Genomic DNA, 22,439 nt, shown 5'->3' with positions numbered 1-22,439 from the left:
TCTCTGGAGGGTCTGCTTCTCCCTACGTGTGCCTTTGACAGGGCTTGGTGAAATGCAGGGCATCTCTGGAGGGTCTGCTTGGCCCCACGCGTGCCCCTGAGAGGTGCTGCACAGGCCCTGGGACTTTTGGAGGATCTGCTTCGCTCAAGATTTATCCCTGCGAGGGCTGTGAGAGGCCCTGGCCTTCCCTGCAGGGTCTGCTTGGCCCTATGTTTGCCCCTGAGAGGTTCTGGAGAAACCACAGGCTTCTCTGGAGGGTCTGCTTCTCCCTACGTGTGCACCTGACAGGGTTTGGAGAGATCCTGGGCTTTTCTGGAGGTATTACTTGCCCCCACGCGTGCCCCTGCGAGGGCTGTGAGAACCCTTGGGCTTCTCTGGAGGGTCTGCTTGGCCGCACGCGTACACCTATAAAGGCTGTGAGAAACCACGGCCTTCTCTGGAGGGTCTGCTTGGCCCCACGCGTACACCTATAAAGGCTGTGAGAAACCACGGCCTTGTCTGGAGGGTCTGCTTGGCCCCACGCATACACCTATAAAGGCTGTGAGAAACCACGGCCTTCTCTCGAGGGTCTGCTTGGCCCCACACGTACACCTATAAAGGCTGTGAGAAACCACGGGCTTCTCTGGAGGGTCTGCTTGGCCCCACATGTCCACCTATAAAGGCTGTGAGAAACCCTGGCCTTCTCTGGAGGGTCTGCTTGGCCCTACGTGTAGCCCTGAGTAGGTTTGGAGAAACCATAGGCTTCTCTGGAGGGTCTGCTTGGCCCCACGCGTGCCATTGCGAGGGCTGTGAGAACCCTTGGGCTTCTCTGGAGGGTCTGCTTGGCCCCACGCGTACACCTATAAAGGCTGTGAGAAACCCTGGCCTTCTCTGGAGGGTCTGCTTGGCCCTACGAGTGCCCCTGAGAGGTTCTGGAGAAACCCTGGGCTTTTCTGGAGGGTCTGCTTGGCCCCACACGTGCCCGTACAAGGGCTGTGGGAGGTCCTGGCCTTTTCTGGAGGGCCTGCTTGCCCTGACTCGTACCCTTACGAGGGATTTGAGAAACCCTGGCCTTCTCTGGAGGGTCTGCTTGGCCCCGTGCGGGCCCCTGAGAGGGTTGTGAGAGGCCCTGTGGCCTTTTCTGGAGGGTCTGCTTCTCCCTACGTGTGCCCTTGACAGGTTCTGCAGAAACCCTGGGCTTCTCTGGAGGGCTGCTTGGCCCCATGCGCGACCTCGAGAGGGCTTGGAGCAATGCAGAGCTTCTCTGGAGGGTCTGCTTGGCCCCACGCATGCCCCTGCTAGGGCTGTGAGAGGCCCTGGGCTCCTCTGGAGGGTCTGCTTGGCCCTACGTGTGCCCATGAGTGGTTCTGGAAAACTCTGCCGCTTCCCTGAAGGGTCTGCTTGGCCCCATGCGTGCCCCTGAGAGGGCTGTGAGAGGCCCTGGCCTTTTCTGGAGGGTCTGCTTCTCCCTACGTGTGCCCTTGACAGGTTCTGCAGAAACCCTGGGCTTTTCTGGAGGGTCTGCTTGGCCCTGTGTGTGCCCCTGAGAGGTTCTGCAGAAACCCTGGCCTTCTCTGGAGGGTCTGCTTGGCCCAACACGTACACCTATAAAGGCTGTGAGAAACCACGGGCTTCCCTCGAGGTTCTGCTTGGCCCTACGAGTGCCCCTCTGAGGGCTGTGAGAGGCTCTGGTCCTCTCTGGAGGGTCTGCTTGGCCCTGTGTTTGCCCCGGAGAGGTTCTGGAGAAACCCTGGGCTTCTCTGGAGGGTCTGCTTCTCCCTACGTGTGCCTTTGACAGGGCTTGGTGAAATGCAGGTCATCTCTGGAGGGTCTGCTTGGCCCCACGCGTGCCCCTGAGAGGTGCTGCACAGGCCCTGGGACTTTTGGAGGATCTGCTTCGCTCAAGATTTATCGCTGCGAGGGCTGTGAGAGGCCCTGGCCCTCTCTGGAGGGTCTGCTTGGCCGCACGCGTACACCTATAAAGGCTGTGAGAAACCACAGGCTTCTCTGGAGGGTCTGCTTGGCCCTACGTGTAGCCCTGAGTAGGTTTGGAGAAACCATAGGCTTCTCTGGAGGGTCTGCTTGGCCCCACATGTACACCTATAAAGGCTGTGAGAAACCCTGGCCTTCTCTGGAGGGTCTGCTTGGCCCTATGTTTGCCCCGGACAGGTTCTGCAGAAACCCTGGCCTTCTCTGGAGGGTCTGCTTCTCCCTACGTGTGCACCTGACAGGGTTTTGGAGAGATCCTGGGCTTTTCTGGAGGGTTTACTTGCCCCCACGCGTGCCCCTGCGAGGGCTGTGAGAACCCTTGGGCTTCTCTGGAGGGTCTGCTTGGCCGCACACGTACACCTATAAAGGCTGTGAGAAACCACGGCCTTCTCTGGAGGGTCTGCTTGGCCCCACGCGTACACCTATAAAGGCTGTGAGAAACCACGGCCTTCTCTCGAGGGTCTGCTTGGCCCCACACGTACACCTATAAAGGCTGTGAGAAACCACGGCCTTCTCTGGAGGGTCTGCTTGGCCCCACACGTACACCTATAAAGGCTGTGAGAAACCGCGGGCTTCTCTCGAGGGTCTGCTTGGCCCCACATGTACACCTATAAAGGCTGTGAGAAACCCTGGCCTTCTCTGGAGGGTCTGCTTGGCCCTGTGTGTGCCCCTGAGAGGTTCTGGAGAAACCCTGGGCTTCTGTCGAGGGTCTGCTTGGCCCCACGCATGCCCCTGAGAGGGGCTGCACAGGCCCTGGGATTTTTGGAGGATCTGCTTCGCTCAAGATTTATCCCTGCCAGGGCTGTGAGAGGCCCTGGCTTTCTCTGGAGCGTCTGCTTGGCCCCACGCATGCGCCTCTGAGGTCTTGGAGAGGGCCTGAACTTCTCTTGGAGGGTCTCCTTGGCCCCACGCGTGCCCCTCTGAGGTCTTGGAGAGGGCCTGAGCTTCTCTTGGAGGGTCTGCTTGGCCCTATGTCTGCCCGTGAGAGGTTCTGCAGAATCCCTGGGTTTCTCTGGAGGGTCTGCTTTGCCCCATGCGTGCCCCTCCGAGGGCTGTGAGAGGCGCTGGCTTCTCTGGAGGGTCTGCTTGGCCCCAAGCATGTCCCTGAAAGGGCTGTGAGAGGCCCTGCCCTTTTCTGGAGGGTCTGCTTCTCCCTACGTGTTCCTTTGACAGGGCTTGATGAAATGCAGGTCATATCTGGAGGGTCTGCTTGGCCCCACGCGTGCCCCTGAGAGGTGCTGCACAGGCCCTAGGACATTTGCAGGATCTGCTTCGCTCAAGATTTATCGCTGCGAGGGCTGTGAGAGGCCCTGGCCCTCTCTGGAGGGTCTGCTTGGCCGCACGCGTACAGCTATAAAGGCTGTGAGAAACCACAGGCTTCTCTGGAGGGTCTGCTTGGCCCTACGTGTAGCCCTGAGTAGGTTTGGAGAAACCATAGGCTTCTCTGGAGGGTCTGCTTGGCCCCACGCGTGCCATTGCGAGGGCTGTGAGAACCCTTGGGCTTCTCTCGAGGGTCTGCTTGGCCCCACATGTCCACCTATAAAGGCTGTGAGAAACCACGGGCTTCTCTGGAGGGTCTGCTTGGCCCCACGCGTACACCTATAAAGGCTGTGAGAAACCCTGGCCTTCTCTGGAGGGTCTGCTTGGCCCTACGAGTGCCCCTGAGAGGTTCTGGAGAAACCCTGGGCTTTTCTGGAGGGTCTGACTGGCCCCACACGTGCCCGTACAAGGGCTGTGGGAGGTCCTGGCCTTTTCTGGAGGGCCTGCTTGCCCTGACTCGTACCCTTACGAGGGATTTGAGAAACCCTGCCCTTCTCTGGAGGGTCTGCTTGGCCCCGTGCGGGCCCCTGAGAGGGTTGTGAGAGGCCCTGTGGCCTTTTCTGGAGGGTCTGCTTCTCCCTACGTGTGCCCTTGACAGGTTCTGCAGAAACCCTGGGCTTCTCTGGAGGGCTGCTTGGCCCCATGCGCGACCTCGAGAGGGCTTGGAGCAATGCAGAGCTTCTCTGGAGGGTCTGCTTGGCCCCACGCATGCCCCTGCTAGGGCTGTGAGAGGCCCTGGGCTCCTCTGGAGGGTCTGCTTGGCCCTACGTGTGCCCATGAGTGGTTCTGGAAAACTCTGCCGCTTCCCTGAAGGGTCTGCTTGGCCCCATGCGTGCCCCTGAGAGGGCTGTGAGAGGCCCTGGCCTTTTCTGGAGGGTCTGCTTCTCCCTACGTGTGCCCTTGACAGGTTCTGCAGAAACCCTGGGCTTTTCTGGAGGGTCTGCTTGGCCCTGTGTGCGCCCCTGAGAGGTTCTGCAGAAACCCTGGCCTTCTCTGGAGGGTCTGCTTGGCCCAACACGTACACCTATAAAGGCTGTGAGAAACCACGGGCTTCCCTCGAGGTTCTGCTTGGCCCTACGAGTGCCCCTCTGAGGGCTGTGAGAGGCTCTGGTCCTCTCTGGAGGGTCTGCTTGGCCCTATGTTTGCCCCGGAGAGGTTCTGGAGAAACCCTGGGCTTCTCTGGAGGGTCTGCTTCTCCCTACGTGTGCCTTTGACAGGGCTTGGTGAAATGCAGGTCATCTCTGGAGGGTCTGCTTGGCCCCACGCGTGCCCCTGAGAGGTGCTGCACAGGCCCTGGGACTTTTGGAGGATCTGCTTCGCTCAAGATTTATCCCTGCGAGGGCTGTGAGAGGCCCTGGCCCTCTCTGGAGGGTCTGCTTGGCCCCACATGTACACCTATAAAGGCTGTGAGAAACCCTGGCCTTCTCTGGAGGGTCTGCTTGGCCCTATGTTTGCCCCGGACAGGTTCTGCAGAAACCCTGGCCTTCTCTGGAGGGTCTGCTTCTCCCTACGTGTGCACCTGACAGGGTTTTGGAGAGATCCTGGGCTTTTCTGGAGGGTCTGCTTGGCCCTGTGTGCGCCCCTGAGAGGTTCTGCAGAAACCCTGGCCTTCTCTGGAGGGTCTGCTTGGCCCAACACGTACACCTATAAAGGCTGTGAGAAACCACGGGCTTCCCTCGAGGTTCTGCTTGGCCCTACGAGTGCCCCTCTGAGGGCTGTGAGAGGCTCTGGTCCTCTCTGGAGGGTCTGCTTGGCCCTATGTTTGCCCCGGAGAGGTTCTGGAGAAACCCTGGGCTTCTCTGGAGGGTCTGCTTCTCCCTACGTGTGCCTTTGACAGGGCTTGGTGAAATGCAGGTCATCTCTGGAGGGTCTGCTTGGCCCCACGCGTGCCCCTGAGAGGTGCTGCACAGGCCCTGGGACTTTTGGAGGATCTGCTTCGCTCAAGATTTATCCCTGCGAGGGCTGTGAGAGGCCCTGGCCCTCTCTGGAGGGTCTGCTTGGCCCCACATGTACACCTATAAAGGCTGTGAGAAACCCTGGCCTTCTCTGGAGGGTCTGCTTGGCCCTATGTTTGCCCCGGACAGGTTCTGCAGAAACCCTGGCCTTCTCTGGAGGGTCTGCTTCTCCCTACGTGTGCACCTGACAGGGTTTTGGAGAGATCCTGGGCTTTTCTGGAGGGTTTACTTGCCCCCACGCGTGCCCCTGCGAGGGCTGTGAGAACCCTTGGGCTTCTCTGGAGGGTCTGCTTGGCCACACACGTACACCTATAAAGGCTGTGAGAAACCACGGCCTTCTCTGGAGGGTCTACTTGGCCCCACGCGTACACCTATAAAGGCTGTGAGAAACCACGGGCTTCTCTGGAGGGTCTGCTTGGCCCCACACGTACACCTATAAAGGCTGTGAGAAACCACGGGCTTCTCTGGAGGGTCTGCTTGGCCCCACACGTACACCTATAAAGGCTGTGAGAAACCACGGGCTTCTCTGGAGGGTCTGCTTGGCCCCACATGTCCACCTATAAAGGCTGTGAGAAACCACGGCCTTCTCTGGAGGGTCTGCTTGGCCCTACGTGTAGCCCTGAGTAGGTTTGGAGAAACCATAGGCTTCTCTGGAGGGTCTGCTTGGCCCCACACTTCCCATTGCGAGGGCTGTGAGAACCCTTGGGCTTCTCTCGAGGGTCTGCTTGGCCCCACATGTCCACCTATAAAGGCTGTGAGAAACCACGGGCTTCTCTGGAGGGTCTGCTTGGCCCCACGCGTACACCTATAAAGGCTGTGAGAAACCCTGGCCTTCTCTGGAGGGTCTGCTTGGCCCTGTGTGTGCCCCTGAGAGGTTCTGGAGAAACCCTGGGCTTCTGTCGAGGGTCTGCTTGGCCCCATGTATGCCCCTGAGAGGGGCTGCACAGGCCCTGGGATTTTTGGAGGATCTGCTTCGCTCAAGATTTATCCCTGCCAGGGCTGTGAGAGGCCCTGGCTTTCTCTGGAGCGTCTGCTTGGCCCCACGCATGCGCCTCTGAGGTCTTGGAGAGGGCCTGAACTTCTCTTGGAGGGTCTCCTTGGCCCCACGCGTGCCCCTCTGAGGTCTTGGAGAGGGCCTGAGCTTCTCTTGGAGGGTCTGCTTGGCCCTATGTCTGCCCATGAGAGGTTCTGCAGAATCCCTGGGTTTCTCTGGAGGGTCTGCTTTGCCCCATGCGTGCCCCTCCGAGGGCTGTGAGAGGCGCTGGCTTCTCTGGAGGGTCTGCTTGGCCCCAAGCATGTCCCTGAAAGGGTTGTGAGAGGCCCTGCCCTTTTCTGGAGGGTCTGCTTCTCCCTACGTGTGCCTTTGACAGGGCTTGATGAAATGCAGGTCATCTCTGGAGGGTCTGCTTGGCCCCACGCGTGCCCCTGAGAGGTGCTGCACAGGCCCTAGGACATTTGGAGGATCTGCTTCGCTCAAGATTTATCGCTGCGAGGGCTGTGAGAGGCCCTGGCCCTCTCTGGAGGGTCTGCTTGGCCGCACGCGTACACCTATAAAGGCTGTGAGAAACCACAGGCTTCTCTGGAGGGTCTGCTTGGCCCCACGCATACACCTATAAAGGCTGTGAGAAACCCTGGCCTTCTCTGGAGGGTCTGCTTGGCCCAACACGTACACCTATAAAGGCTGTGAGAAACCACGGGCTTCCCTCGAGGTTCTGCTTGGCCCTACGAGTGCCCCTCTGAGGGCTGTGAGAGGCTCTGGTCCTCTCTGGAGGGTCTGCTTGGCCCTGTGTTTGCCCCGGAGAGGTTCTGGAGAAACCCTGAGCTTCTCTGGAGGGTCTGCTTCTCCCTACGTGTGCCTTTGACAGGGCTTGGTGAAATGCAGGGCATCTCTGGAGGGTCTGCTTGGCCTCACGCGTGCCCCTGAGAGGTGCTGCACAGGCCCTGGGACTTTTGGGGGATCTGCTTCGCTCAAGATTTATCCCTGCGAGGGCTGTGAGAGGCCCTGGCCTTCTCTGCAGCGTCTGCTTGGCCCTATGTTTGCCCCTGAGAGGTTCTGGAGAAACCCTGGGCTTCTCTGGAGGGTCTGCTTCTCCCTACGTGTGCACCTGACAGGGTTTGGAGAGATCCTGGGCTTTTCTGGAGGTTTTACTTGCCCCCACGCGTGCCCCTGCGAGGGCTGTGAGAACCCTTGGGCTTCTCTGGACGGTCTGCTTGGCCACACGCGTACACCTATAAAGGCTGTGAGAAACCACGGCCTTCTCTGGAGGGTCTGCTTGGCCCCACGCGTACACCTATAAAGGCTGTGAGAAACCACGGCCTTCTCTGGAGGGTCTGCTTGGCCCCACACGTACACCTATAAAGGCTGTGAGAAACCACGGGCTTCTCTGGAGGGTCTGCTTGGCCCCACACGTACACCTATAAAGGCTGTGAGAAACCACGGGCTTCTCTGGAGGGTCTGCTTGGCCCCACATGTCCACCTATAAAGGCTGTGAGAAACCCTGGCCTTCTCTGGAGGGTCTGCTTGGCCCTACGTGTAGCCCTGAGTAGGTTTGGAGAAACCATAGGCTTCTCTGGAGGGTCTGCTTGGCCCCACGCGTGCCATTGCGAGGGCTGTGAGAACCCTTGGGCTTCTCTCGAGGGTCTGCTTGGCCCCACATGTCCACCTATAAAGGCTGTGAGAAACCACGGGCTTCTCTGGAGGGTCTGCTTGGCCCCACGCGTACACCTATGAAGGCTGTGAGAAACCCTGGCCTTCTCTGGAGGGTCTGCTTGGCCCTACGAGTGCCCCTGAGAGGTTCTGGAGAAACCCTGGGCTTTTCTGGAGGGTCTGCTTGGCCCCACACGTGCCCGTACAAGGGCTGTGGGAGGTCCTGGCCTTTTCTGGAGGGCCTGCTTGCCCTGACTCGTACCCTTACGAGGGATTTGAGAAACCCTGCCCTTCTCTGGAGGCTCTGCTTGGCCCCGTGCGGGCCCCTGAGAGGGTTGTGAGAGGCCCTGTGGCCTTTTCTGGAGGGTCTGCTTCTCCCTACGTGTGCCCTTGACAGGTTCTGCAGAAACCCTGGGCTTCTCTGGAGGGCTGCTTGGCCCCATGCGCGACCTCGAGAGGGCTTGGAGCAATGCAGAGCTTCTCTGGAGGGTCTGCTTGGCCCCACGCATGCCCCTGCTAGGGCTGTGAGAGGCCCTGGGCTCCTCTGGAGGGTCTGCTTGGCCCTACGTGTGCCCATGAGTGGTTCTGGAAAACTCTGCCGCTTCCCTGAAGGGTCTGCTTGGCCCCATGCGTGCCCCTGAGAGGGCTGTGAGAGGCCCTGGCCTTTTCTGGAGGGTCTGCTTCTCCCTACGTGTGCCCTTGACAGGTTCTGCAGAAACCCTGGGCTTTTCTGGAGGGTCTGCTTGGCCCTGTGTGTGCCCCTGAGAGGTTCTGCAGAAACCCTGGCCTTCTCTGGAGGGTCTGCTTGGCCCAACACGTACACCTATAAAGGCTGTGAGAAACCACAGGCTTCCCTCGAGGTTCTGCTTGGCCCTACGAGTGCCCCTCTGAGGGCTGTGAGAGGCTCTGGTCCTCTCTGGACGGTCTGCTTGGCCCTGTGTTTTCCCCGAAGAGGTTCTGGAGAAACCCTGGGCTTCTCTGGAGGGTCTGCTTCTCCCTACGTGTGCCTTTGAGAGGGCTTGGTGAAATGCAGGGCATCTCTGGAGGGTCTGCTTGGCCCCACGCGTGCCCCTGAGAGGTGCTGCACAGGCCCTGGGACTTTTGGAGGATCTGCTTCGCTCAAGATTTATCGCTGCGAGGGCTGTGAGAGGCCCTGGCCCTCTCTGGAGGGTCTGCTTGGCCGCACGCGTACAGCTATAAAGGCTGTGAGAAACCACAGGCTTCTTTGGAGGGTCTGCTTGGCCCTACGTGTACACCTATAAAGGCTGTGAGAAACCACGGCCTTCTCTCGAGGGTCTGCTTGGCTCTACGTGTAGCCCTGAGTAGGTTTGGAGAAACCATAGGCTTCTCTGGAGGGTCTGCTTGGCCCCACACTTGCCATTGCGAGGGCTGTGAGAACCCTTGGGCTTCTCTCGAGGGTCTGCTTGGCCCCACATGTCCACCTATAAAGGCTGTGAGAAACCACGGGCTTCTCTGGAGGGTCTGCTTGGCCCCACGCGTACACCTATAAAGGCTGTGAGAAACCCTGGCCTTCTCTGGAGGGTCTGCTTGGCCCTACGAGTGCCCCTGAGAGGTTCTGGAGAAACCCTGGGCTTTTCTGGAGGGTCTGCTTGGCCCCACACGTGCCCGTACAAGGGCTGTGGGAGGTCCTGGCCTTTTCTGGAGGGCCTGCTTGCCCTGACTCGTACCCTTACGAGGGATTTGAGAAACCCTGGCCTTCTCTGGAGGGTCTGCTTGGCCCCGTGCAGGCCCCTGAGAGGGTTGTGAGAGGCCCTGTGGCCTTTTCTGGAGGGTCTGCTTCTCCCTACGTGTGCCCTTGACAGTTCTGCAGAAACCCTGGGCTTCTCTGGAGGGCTGCTTGGCCCCATGCGCGACCTCGAGAGGGCTTGGAGCAATGCAGAGCTTCTCTGGAGGGTCTGCTTGGCCCCACGCATGCCCCTGCTAGGGCTGTGAGAGGCCCTGGGCTCCTCTGGAGGGTCTGCTTGGCCCTACGTGTGCCCATGAGTGGTTCTGGAAAACTCTGCCGCTTCCCTGAAGGGTCTGCTTGGCCCCATGCGTGCCCCTGAGAGGGCTGTGAGAGGCCCTGCCCTTTTCTGGAGGGTCTGCTTCTCCCTACGTGTTCCTTTGACAGGGCTTGATGAAATGCAGGTCATATCTGGAGGGTCTGCTTGGCCCCACGCGTGCCCCTGAGAGGTGCTGCACAGGCCCTAGGACATTTGGAGGATCTGCTTCGCTCAAGATTTATCGCTGCGAGGGCTGTGAGAGGCCCTGGCCCTCTCTGGAGGGTCTGCTTGGCCGCACGCGTACAGCTATAAAGGCTGTGAGAAACCACAGGCTTCTCTGGAGGGTCTGCTTGGCCCTACGTGTAGCCCTGAGTAGGTTTGGAGAAACCATAGGCTTCTCTGGAGGGTCTGCTTGGCCCCACGCGTGCCATTGCGAGGGCTGTGAGAACCCTTGGGCTTCTCTCGAGGGTCTGCTTGGCCCCACATGTCCACCTATAAAGGCTGTGAGAAACCACGGGCTTCTCTGGAGGGTCTGCTTGGCCCCACGCGTACACCTATAAAGGCTGTGAGAAACCCTGGCCTTCTCTGGAGGGTCTGCTTGGCCCTACGAGTGCCCCTGAGAGGTTCTGGAGAAACCCTGGGCTTTTCTGGAGGGTCTGACTGGCCCCACACGTGCCTGTACAAGGGCTGTGGGAGGTCCTGGCCTTTTCTGGAGGGCCTGCTTGCCCTGACTCGTACCCTTACGAGGGATTTGAGAAACCCTGGCCTTCTCTGGAGGGTCTGCTTGGCCCCGTGCGGGCCCCTGAGAGGGTTGTGAGAGGCCCTGTGGCCTTTTCTGGAGGGTCTGCTTCTCCCTACGTGTGCCCTTGACAGGTTCTGCAGAAACCCTGGGCTTCTCTGGAGGGCTGCTTGGCCCCATGCGCGACCTCGAGAGGGCTTGGAGCAATGCAGAGGTTCTCTGGAGGGTCTGCTTGGCCCCACGCATGCCCCTGCTAGGGCTGTGAGAGGCCCTGGGCTCCTCTGGAGGGTCTGCTTGGCCCTACGTGTGCCCATGAGTGGTTCTGGAAAACTCTGCCGCTTCCCTGAAGGGTCTGCTTGGCCCCATGCGTGCCCCTGAGAGGGCTGTGAGAGGCCCTGGCCTTTTCTGGAGGGTCTGCTTCTCCCTACGTGTGCCCTTGACAGGTTCTGCAGAAACCCTGGGCTTTTCTGGAGGGTCTGCTTGGCCCTGTGTGCGCCCCTGAGAGGTTCTGCAGAAACCCTGGCCTTCTCTGGAGGGTCTGCTTGGCCCAACACGTACACCTATAAAGGCTGTGAGAAACCACGGGCTTCCTTCGAGGTTCTGCTTGGCCCTACGAGTGCCCCTCTGAGGGCTGTGAGAGGCTCTGGTCCTCTCTGGAGGGTCTGCTTGGCCCTATGTTTGCCCCGGAGAGGTTCTGGAGAAACCCTGGGCTTCTCTGGAGGGTCTGCTTCTCCCTACGTGTGCCTTTGACAGGGCTTGGTGAAATGCAGGTCATCTCTGGAGGGTCTGCTTGGCCCCACGCGTGCCCCTGAGAGGTGCTGCACAGGCCCTGGCACTTTTGGAGGATCTGCTTCGCTCAAGATTTATCCCTGCGAGGGCTGTGAGAGGCCCTGGCCCTCTCTGGAGGGTCTGCTTGGCCCCACATGTACACCTATAAAGGCTGTGAGAAACCCTGGCCTTCTCTGGAGGGTCTGCTTGGCCCTATGTTTGCCCCGGACAGGTTCTGCAGAAACCCTGGCCTTCTCTGGAGGGTCTGCTTCTCCCTACGTGTGCACCTGACAGGGTTTTGGAGAGATCCTGGGCTTTTCTGGAGGGTTTACTTGCCCCCACGCGTGCCCCTGCGAGGGCTGTGAGAACCCTTGGGCTTCTCTGGAGGGTCTGCTTGGCCACACACGTACACCTATAAAGGCTGTGAGAAACCACGGCCTTCTCTGGAGGGTCTGCTTGGCCCCACGCGTACACCTATAAAGGCTGTGAGAGACCACGGCCTTCTCTGGAGGGTCTGCTTGGCCCCACACGTACACCTATAAAGGCTGTGAGAAACCACGGGCTTCTCTGGAGGGTCTGCTTGGCCCCACACGTACACCTATAAAGGCTGTGAGAAACCACGGGCTTCTCTGGAGGGTCTGCTTGGCCCCACATGTCCACCTATAAAGGCTGTGAGAAACCACGGCCTTCTCTGGAGGGTCTGCTTGGCCGCACGCGTACAGCTATAAAGGCTGTGAGAAACCACAGGCTTCTCTGGAGGGTCTGCTTGGCCCTACGTGTAGCCCTGAGTAGGTTTGGAGAAACCATAGGCTTCTCTGGAGGGTCTGCTTGGCCCCACGCGTGCCCCTGAGAGGTGCTGCACAGGCCCTGGGACTTTTGGAGGATCTGCTTCGCTCAAGATTTATCGCTGCGAGGGCTGTGAGAGGCCCTGGCCCTCTCTGGAGGGTCTGCTTGGCCGCACGCGTACAGCTATAAAGGCTGTGAGAAACCACAGGCTTCTTTGGAGGGTCTGCTTGGCCCTACGTGTACACCTATAAAGGCTGTGAGAAACCACGGCCTTCTCTCGAGGGTCTGCTTGGCTCTACGTGTAGCCCTGAGTAGGTTTGGAGAAACCATAGGCTTCTCTGGAGGGTCTGCTTGGCCCCACACTTGCCATTGCGAGGGCTGTGAGAACCCTTGGGCTTCTCTCGAGGGTCTGCTTGGCCCCACATGTCCACCTATAAAGGCTGTGAGAAACCACGGGCTTCTCTGGAGGGTCTGCTTGGCCCCACGCGTACACCTATGAAGGCTGTGAGAAACCCTGGCCTTCTCTGGAGGGTCTGCTTGGCCCTACGAGTGCCCCTGAGAGGTTCTGGAGAAACCCTGGGCTTTTCTGGAGGGTCTGCTTGGCCCCACACGTGCCCGTACAAGGGCTGTGGGAGGTCCTGGCCTTTTCTGGAGGGCCTGCTTGCCCTGACTCGTACCCTTACGAGGGATTTGAGAAACCCTGCCCTTCTCTGGAGGCTCTGCTTGGCCCCGTGCGGGCCCCTGAGAGGGTTGTGAGAGGCCCTGTGGCCTTTTCTGGAGGGTCTGCTTCTCCCTACGTGTGCCCTTGACAGTTCTGCAGAAACCCTGGGCTTCTCTGGAGGGCTGCTTGGCCCCATGCGCGACCTCGAGAGGGCTTGGAGCAATGCAGAGCTTCTCTGGAGGGTCTGCTTGGCCCCACGCATGCCCCTGCTAGGGCTGTGAGAGGCCCTGGGCTCCTCTGGAGGGTCTGCTTGGCCCTACGTGTGCCCATGAGTGGTTCTGGAAAACTCTGCCGCTTCCCTGAAGGGTCTGCTTGGCCCCATGCGTGCCCCTGAGAGGGATGTGAGAGGCCCTGCCCTTTTCTGGAGGGTCTGCTTCTCCCTACGTGTTCCTTTGACAGGGCTTGATGAAATGCAGGTCATATCTGGAGGGTCTGCTTGGCCCCACGCGTGCCCCTGAGAGGTGCTGCACAGGCCCTAGGACATTTGGAGGATCTGCTTCGCTCAAGATTTATCGCTGCGAGGGCTGTGAGAGGCCCTGGCCCTCTCTGGAGGATCTGCTTGGCCGCACGCGTACAGCTATAAAGGCTGTGAGAAACCACAGGCTTCTCTGGAGGGTCTGCTTGGCCCTACGTGTAGCCCTGAGTAGGTTTGGAGAAACCATAGGCTTCTCTGGAGGGTCTGCTTGGCCCCACGCGTGCCATTGCGAGGGCTGTGAGAACCCTTGGGCTTCTCTCGAGGGTCTGCTTGGCCCCACATGTCCACCTATAAAGGCTGTGAGAAACCACGGGCTTCTCTGGAGGGTCTGCTTGGCCCCACGCGTACAGCTATAAAGGCTGTGAGAAACCCTGGCCTTCTCTGGAGGGTCTGCTTGGCCCTACGAGTGCCCCTGAGAGGTTCTGGAGAAACCCTGGGCTTTTCTGGAGGGTCTGACTGGCCCCACACGTGCCCGTACAAGGGCTGTGGGAGGTCCTGGCCTTTTCTGGAGGGCCTGCTTGCCCTGACTCGTACCCTTACGAGGGATTTGAGAAACCCTGGCCTTCTCTGGAGGGTCTGCTTGGCCCCGTGCGGGCCCCTGAGAGGGTTGTGAGAGGCCCTGTGGCCTTTTCTGGAGGGTCTGCTTCTCCCTACGTGTGCCCTTGACAGGTTCTGCAGAAACCCTGGGCTTCTCTGGAGGGCTGCTTGGCCCCATGCGCGACCTCGAGAGGGCTTGCAGCAATGCAGAGCTTCTCTGGAGGGTCTGCTTGGCCCCACGCATGCCCCTGCTAGGGCTGTGAGAGGCCCTGGGCTCCTCTGGAGGGTCTGCTTGGCCCTACGTGTGCCCATGAGTGGTTCTGGAAAACTCTGCCGCTTCCCTGAAGGGTCTGCTTGGCCCCATGCGTGCCCCTGAGAGGGCTGTGAGAGGCCCTGGCCTTTTCTGGAGGGTCTGCTTCTCCCTACGTGTGCCCTTGACAGGTTCTGCAGAAACCCTGGGCTTTTCTGGAGGGTCTGCTTGGCCCTGTGTGCGCCCCTGAGAGGTTCTGCAGAAACCCTGGCCTTCTCTGGAGGGTCTGCTTGGCCCAACACGTACACCTATAAAGGCTGTGAGAAACCACGGGCTTCCTTCGAGGTTCTGCTTGGCCCTACGAGTGCCCCTCTGAGGGCTGTGAGAGGCTCTGGTCCTCTCTGGAGGGTCTGCTTGGCCCTATGTTTGCCCCGGAGAGGTTCTGGAGAAACCCTGGGCTTCTCTGGAGGGTCTGCTTCTCCCTACGTGTGCCTTTGACAGGGCTTGGTGAAATGCAGGTCATCTCTGGAGGGTCTGCTTGGCCCCACGCGTGCCCCTGAGAGGTGCTGCACAGGCCCTGGCACTTTTGGAGGATCTGCTTCGCTCAAGATTTATCCCTGCGAGGGCTGTGAGAGGCCCTGGCCCTCTCTGGAGGGTCTGCTTGGCCCCACATGTACACCTATAAAGGCTGTGAGAAACCCTGGCCTTCTCTGGAGGGTCTGCTTGGCCCTATGTTTGCCCCGGACAGGTTCTGCAGAAACCCTGGCCTTCTCTGGAGGGTCTGCTTCTCCCTACGTGTGCACCTGACAGGGTTTTGGAGAGATCCTGGGCTTTTCTGGAGGGTTTACTTGCCCCCACGCGTGCCCCTGCGAGGGCTGTGAGAACCCTTGGGCTTCTCTGGAGGGTCTGCTTGGCCACACACGTACACCTATAAAGGCTGTGAGAAACCACGGCCTTCTCTGGAGGGTCTGCTTGGCCCCACGCGTACACCTATAAAGGCTGTGAGAGACCACGGCCTTCTCTGGAGGGTCTGCTTGGCCCCACACGTACACCTATAAAGGCTGTGAGAAACCACGGGCTTCTCTGGAGGGTCTGCTTGGCCCCACACGTACACCTATAAAGGCTGTGAGAAACCACGGGCTTCTCTGGAGGGTCTGCTTGGCCCCACATGTCCACCTATAAAGGCTGTGAGAAACCACGGCCTTCTCTGGAGGGTCTGCTTGGCCCTACGTGTAGCCCTGAGTAGGTTTGGAGAAACCATAGGCTTCTCTGGAGGGTCTGCTTGGCCCCACACTTCCCATTGCGAGGGCTGTGAGAACCCTTGGGCTTCTCTCGAGGGTCTGCTTGGCCCCACATGTCCACCTATAAAGGCTGTGAGAAACCACGGGCTTCTCTGGAGGGTCTGCTTGGCCCCACGCGTACACCTATAAAGGCTGTGAGAAACCCTGGCCTTCTCTGGAGGGTCTGCTTGGCCCTGTGTGTGCCCCTGAGAGGTTCTGGAGAAACCCTGGGCTTCTGTCGAGGGTCTGCTTGGCCCCATGTATGCCCCTGAGAGGGGCTGCACAGGCCCTGGGATTTTTGGAGGATCTGCTTCGCTCAAGATTTATCCCTGCCAGGGCTGTGAGAGGCCCTGGCTTTCTCTGGAGCGTCTGCTTGGCCCCACGCATGCCCCTCTGAGGTCTTGGAGAGGGCCTGAACTTCTCTTGGAGGGTCTCCTTGGCCCCACGCGTGCCCCTCTGAGGTCTTGGAGAGGGCCTGAGCTTCTCTTGGAGGGTCTGCTTGGCCCTATGTCTGCCCATGAGAGGTTCTGCAGAATCCCTGGGTTTCTCTGGAGGGTCTGCTTTGCCCCATGCGTGCCCCTCCGAGGGCTGTGAGAGGCGCTGGCTTCTCTGGAGGGTCTGCTTGGCCCCAAGCATGCCCCTGAAAGGGCTGTGAGAGGCCCTGCCCTTTTCTGGAGGGTCTGCTTCTCCCTACGTGTGCCTTTGACAGGGCTTGATGAAATGCAGGTCATCTCTGGAGGGTCTGCTTGGCCCCACGCGTGCCCCTGAGAGGTGCTGCACAGGCCCTAGGACATTTGGAGGATCTGCTTCGCTCAAGATTTATCGCTGCGAGGGCTGTGAGAGGCCCTGGCCCTCTCTGGAGGGTCTGCTTGGCCGCACGCGTACAGCTATAAAGGCTGTGAGAAACCACAGGCTTCTCTGGAGGGTCTGCTTGGCCCTACGTGTAGCCCTGAGTAGGTTTGGAGAAACCATAGGCTTCTCTGGAGGGTCTGCTTGGCCCCACGCGTGCCATTGCGAGGGCTGTGAGAACCCTTGGGCTTCTCTCGAGGGTCTGCTTGGCCCCACATGTCCACCTATAAAGGCTGTGAGAAACCACGGGCTTCTCTGGAGGGTCTGCTTGGCCCCACGCGTACACCTATAAAGGCTGTGAGAAACCCTGGCCTTCTCTGGAGGGTCTGCTTGGCCCTACGAGTGCCCCTGAGAGGTTCTGGAGAAACCCTGGGCTTTTCTGGAGGGTCTGACTGGCCCCACACGTGCCCGTACAAGGGCTGTGGGAGGTCCTGGCCTTTTCTGGAGGGCCTGCTTGCCCTGACTCGTACCCTTACGAGGGATTTGAGAAACCCTGGCCTTCTCTGGAGGGTCTGCTTGGCCCCGTGCGGGCCCCTGAGAGGGTTGTGAGAGGCCCTGTGGCCTTTTCTGGAGGGTCTGCTTCTCCCTACGTGTGCCCTTGACAGGTTCTGCAGAAACCCTGGGCTTCTCTGGAGGGCTGCTTGGCCCCATGCGCGACCTCGAGAGGGCTTGCAGCAATGCAGAGCTTCTCTGGAGGGTCTGCTTGGCCCCACGCATGCCCCTGCTAGGGCTGTGAGAGGCCCTGGGCTCCTCTGGAGGGTCTGCTTGGCCCTACGTGTGCCCATGAGTGGTTCTGGAAAACTCTGCCGCTTCCCTGAAGGGTCTGCTTGGCCCCATGCGTGCCCCTGAGAGGGCTGTGAGAGGCCCTGGCCTTTTCTGGAGGGTCTGCTTCTCCCTACGTGTGCCCTTGACAGGTTCTGCAGAAACCCTGGGCTTTTCTGGAGGGTCTGCTTGGCCCTGTGTGCGCCCCTGAGAGGTTCTGCAGAAACCCTGGCCTTCTCTGGAGGGTCTGCTTGGCCCAACACGTACACCTATAAAGGCTGTGAGAAACCACGGGCTTCCTTCGAGGTTCTGCTTGGCCCTACGAGTGCCCCTCTGAGGGCTGTGAGAGGCTCTGGTCCTCTCTGGAGGGTCTGCTTGGCCCTATGTTTGCCCCGGAGAGGTTCTGGAGAAACCCTGGGCTTCTCTGGAGGGTCTGCTTCTCCCTACGTGTGCCTTTGACAGGGCTTGGTGAAATGCAGGTCATCTCTGGAGGGTCTGCTTGGCCCCACGCGTGCCCCTGAGAGGTGCTGCACAGGCCCTGGCACTTTTGGAGGATCTGCTTCGCTCAAGATTTATCCCTGCGAGGGCTGTGAGAGGCCCTGGCCCTCTCTGGAGGGTCTGCTTGGCCCCACATGTACACCTATAAAGGCTGTGAGAAACCCTGGCCTTCTCTGGAGGGTCTGCTTGGCCCTATGTTTGCCCCGGACAGGTTCTGCAGAAACCCTGGCCTTCTCTGGAGGGTCTGCTTCTCCCTACGTGTGCACCTGACAGGGTTTTGGAGAGATCCTGGGCTTTTCTGGAGGGTTTACTTGCCCCCACGCGTGCCCCTGCGAGGGCTGTGAGAACCCTTGGGCTTCTCTGGAGGGTCTGCTTGGCCACACACGTACACCTATAAAGGCTGTGAGAAACCACGGCCTTCTCTGGAGGGTCTGCTTGGCCCCACGCGTACACCTATAAAGGCTGTGAGAGACCACGGCCTTCTCTGGAGGGTCTGCTTGGCCCCACACGTACACCTATAAAGGCTGTGAGAAACCACGGGCTTCTCTGGAGGGTCTGCTTGGCCCCACACGTACACCTATAAAGGCTGTGAGAAACCACGGGCTTCTCTGGAGGGTCTGCTTGGCCCCACATGTCCACCTATAAAGGCTGTGAGAAACCACGGCCTTCTCTGGAGGGTCTGCTTGGCCCTACGTGTAGCCCTGAGTAGGTTTGGAGAAACCATAGGCTTCTCTGGAGGGTCTGCTTGGCCCCACACTTCCCATTGCGAGGGCTGTGAGAACCCTTGGGCTTCTCTCGAGGGTCTGCTTGGCCCCACATGTCCACCTATAAAGGCTGTGAGAAACCACGGGCTTCTCTGGAGGGTCTGCTTGGCCCCACGCGTACACCTATAAAGGCTGTGAGAAACCCTGGCCTTCTCTGGAGGGTCTGCTTGGCCCTGTGTGTGCCCCTGAGAGGTTCTGGAGAAACCCTGGGCTTCTGTCGAGGGTCTGCTTGGCCCCATGTATGCCCCTGAGAGGGGCTGCACAGGCCCTGGGATTTTTGGAGGATCTGCTTCGCTCAAGATTTATCCCTGCCAGGGCTGTGAGAGGCCCTGGCTTTCTCTGGAGCGTCTGCTTGGCCCCACGCATGCCCCTCTGAGGTCTTGGAGAGGGCCTGAACTTCTCTTGGAGGGTCTCCTTGGCCCCACGCGTGCCCCTCTGAGGTCTTGGAGAGGGCCTGAGCTTCTCTTGGAGGGTCTGCTTGGCCCTATGTCTGCCCATGAGAGGTTCTGCAGAATCCCTGGGTTTCTCTGGAGGGTCTGCTTTGCCCCATGCGTGCCCCTCCGAGGGCTGTGAGAGGCGCTGGCTTCTCTGGAGGGTCTGCTTGGCCCCAAGCATGTCCCTGAAAGGGCTGTGAGAGGCCCTGCCCTTTTCTGGAGGGTCTGCTTCTCCCTACGTGTGCCTTTGACAGGGCTTGATGAAATGCAGGTCATCTCTGGAGGGTCTGCTTGGCCCCACGCGTGCCCCTGAGAGGTGCTGCACAGGCCCTAGGACATTTGGAGGATCTGCTTCGCTCAAGATTTATCGCTGCGAGGGCTGTGAGAGGCCCTGGCCCTCTCTGGAGGGTCTGCTTGGCCGCACGCGTACAGCTATAAAGGCTGTGAGAAACCACAGGCTTCTCTGGAGGGTCTGCTTGGCCCTACGTGTAGCCCTGAGTAGGTTTGGAGAAACCATAGGCTTTTCTGGAGGGTCTGCTTGGCCCCACGCGTGCCCCTGAGAGGGCTGTGAGAACCCTTGGGCTTCTCTCGAGGGTCTGCTTGGCCCCACATGTCCACCTATAAAGGCTGTGAGAAACCACGGGCTTCTCTGGAGGGTCTGCTTGGCCCCACGCATACACCTATAAAGGCTGTGAGAAACCCTGGCCTTCTCTGGAGGGTCTGCTTGGCCCAACACGTACACCTATAAAGGCTGTGAGAAACCACGGGCTTCCCTCGAGGTTCTGCTTGGCCCTACGAGTGCCCCTCTGAGGGCTGTGAGAGGCTCTGGTCCTCTCTGGAGGGTCTGCTTGGCCCTGTGTTTGCCCCGGAGAGGTTCTGGAGAAACCCTGAGCTTCTCTGGAGGGTCTGCTTCTCCCTACGTGTGCCTTTGACAGGGCTTGGTGAAATGCAGGGCATCTCTGGAGGGTCTGCTTGGCCCCACGCGTGCCCCTGAGAGGTGCTGCACAGGCCCTGGGACTTTTGGGGGATCTGCTTCGCTCAAGATTTATCCCTGCGAGGGCTGTGAGAGGCCCTGGCCTTCTCTGCAGCGTCTGCTTGGCCCTATGTTTGCCCCTGAGAGGTTCTGGAGAAACCCTGGGCTTCTCTGGAGGGTCTGCTTCTCCCTACGTGTGCACCTGACAGGGTTTGGAGAGATCCTGGGCTTTTCTGGAGGTTTTACTTGCCCCCACGCGTGCCCCTGCGAGGGCTGTGAGAACCCTTGGGCTTCTCTGGACGGTCTGCTTGGCCGCACGCGTACACCTATAAAGGCTGTGAGAAACCACGGCCTTCTCTGGAGGGTCTGCTTGGCCCCACGCGTACACCTATAAAGGCTGTGAGAAACCACGGCCTTCTCTCGAGGGTCTGCTTGGCCCCACACGTACACCTATAAAGGCTGTGAGAAACCACGGGCTTCTCTGGAGGGTCTGCTTGGCCCCACACGTACACCTATAAAGGCTGTGAGAAACCACGGGCTTCTCTGGAGGGTCTGCTTGGCCCCACATGTCCACCTATAAAGGCTGTGAGAAACCCTGGCCTTCTCTGGAGGGTCTGCTTGGCCCTACGTGTAGCCCTGAGTAGGTTTGGAGAAACCATAGGCTTCTCTGGAGGGTCTGCTTGGCCCCACGCGTGCCATTGCGAGGGCTGTGAGAACCCTTGGGCTTCTCTCGAGGGTCTGCTTGGCCCCACATGTCCACCTATAAAGGCTGTGAGAAACCACGGGCTTCTCTGGAGGGTCTGCTTGGCCCCACGCGTACACCTATGAAGGCTGTGAGAAACCCTGGCCTTCTCTGGAGGGTCTGCTTGGCCCTACGAGTGCCCCTGAGAGGTTCTGGAGAAACCCTGGGCTTTTCTGGAGGGTCTGCTTGGCCCCACACGTGCCCGTACAAGGGCTGTGGGAGGTCCTGGCCTTTTCTGGAGGGCCTGCTTGCCCTGACTCGTACCCTTACGAGGGATTTGAGAAACCCTGCCCTTCTCTGGAGGCTCTGCTTGGCCCCGTGCGGGCCCCTGAGAGGGTTGTGAGAGGCCCTGTGGCCTTTTCTGGAGGGTCTGCTTCTCCCTACGTGTGCCCTTGACAGGTTCTGCAGAAACCCTGGGCTTCTCTGGAGGGCTGCTTGGCCCCATGCGCGACCTCGAGAGGGCTTGGAGCAATGCAGAGCTTCTCTGGAGGGTCTGCTTGGCCCCACGCATGCCCCTGCTAGGGCTGTGAGAGGCCCTGGGCTCCTCTGGAGGGTCTGCTTGGCCCTACGTGTGCCCATGAGTGGTTCTGGAAAACTCTGCCGCTTCCCTGAAGGGTCTGCTTGGCCCCATGCGTGCCCCTGAGAGGGCTGTGAGAGGCCCTGGCCTTTTCTGGAGGGTCTGCTTCTCCCTACGTGTGCCCTTGACAGGTTCTGCAGAAACCCTGGGCTTTTCTGGAGGGTCTGCTTGGCCCTGTGTGTGCCCCTGAGAGGTTCTGCAGAAACCCTGGCCTTCTCTGGAGGGTCTGCTTGGCCCAACACGTACACCTATAAAGGCTGTGAGAAACCACAGGCTTCCCTCGAGGTTCTGCTTGGCCCTACGAGTGCCCCTCTGAGGGCTGTGAGAGGCTCTGGTCCTCTCTGGACGGTCTGCTTGGCCCTGTGTTTGCCCCGAAGAGGTTCTGGAGAAACCCTGGGCTTCTCTGGAGGGTCTGCTTCTCCCTACGTGTGCCTTTGAGAGGGCTTGGTGAAATGCAGGGCATCTCTGGAGGGTCTGCTTGGCCCCACGCGTGCCCCTGAGAGGTGCTGCACAGGCCCTGGGACTTTTGGAGGATCTGCTTCGCTCAAGATTTATCGCTGCGAGGGCTGTGAGAGGCCCTGGCCCTCTCTGGAGGGTCTGCTTGGCCGCACGCGTACACCTATAAAGGCTGTGAGAAACCACGGCCTTCTCTGGAGGGTCTGCTTGGCCCCACACGTACACCTATAAAGGCTGTGAGAAACCACGGGCTTCTCTGGAGGGTCTGCTTGGCCCCACACGTACACCTATAAAGGCTGTGAGAAACCACGGGCTTCTCTCGAGGGTCTGCTTGGCCCCACATGTCCACCTATAAAGGCTGTGAGAAACCACGGCCTTCTCTGGAGGGTCTGCTTGGCCCTATGTGTAGCCCTGAGTAGGTTTGGAGAAACCATAGGCTTCTCTGGAGGGTCTGCTTGGCCCCACACTTCCCATTGCGAGGGCTGTGAGAACCCTTGGGCTTCTCTCGAGGGTCTGCTTGGCCCCACATGTCCACCTATAAAGGCTGTGAGAAACCACGGGCTTCTCTGGAGGGTCTGCTTGGCCCCACGCGTACACCTATAAAGGCTGTGAGAAACCCTGGCCTTCTCTGGAGGGTCTGCTTGGCCCTGTGTGTGCCCCTGAGAGGTTCTGGAGAAACCCTGGGCTTCTGTCGAGGGTCTGCTTGGCCCCATGTATGCCCCTGAGAGGGGCTGCACAGGCCCTGGGATTTTTGGAGGATCTGCTTCGCTCAAGATTTATCCCTGCCAGGGCTGTGAGAGGCCCTGGCTTTCTCTGGAGCGTCTGCTTGGCCCCACGCATGCCCCTCTGAGGTCTTGGAGAGGGCCTGAACTTCTCTTGGAGGGTCTCCTTGGCCCCACGCGTGCCCCTCTGAGGTCTTGGAGAGGGCCTGAGCT

This window comes from Harpia harpyja, chromosome Z (genome assembly GCF_026419915.1).
Source record: "Harpia harpyja isolate bHarHar1 chromosome Z, bHarHar1 primary haplotype, whole genome shotgun sequence".
Taxonomy (NCBI): Eukaryota; Metazoa; Chordata; class Aves; order Accipitriformes; family Accipitridae; genus Harpia; species Harpia harpyja.
Note: the sequence above shows the minus strand (reverse complement) of the source record.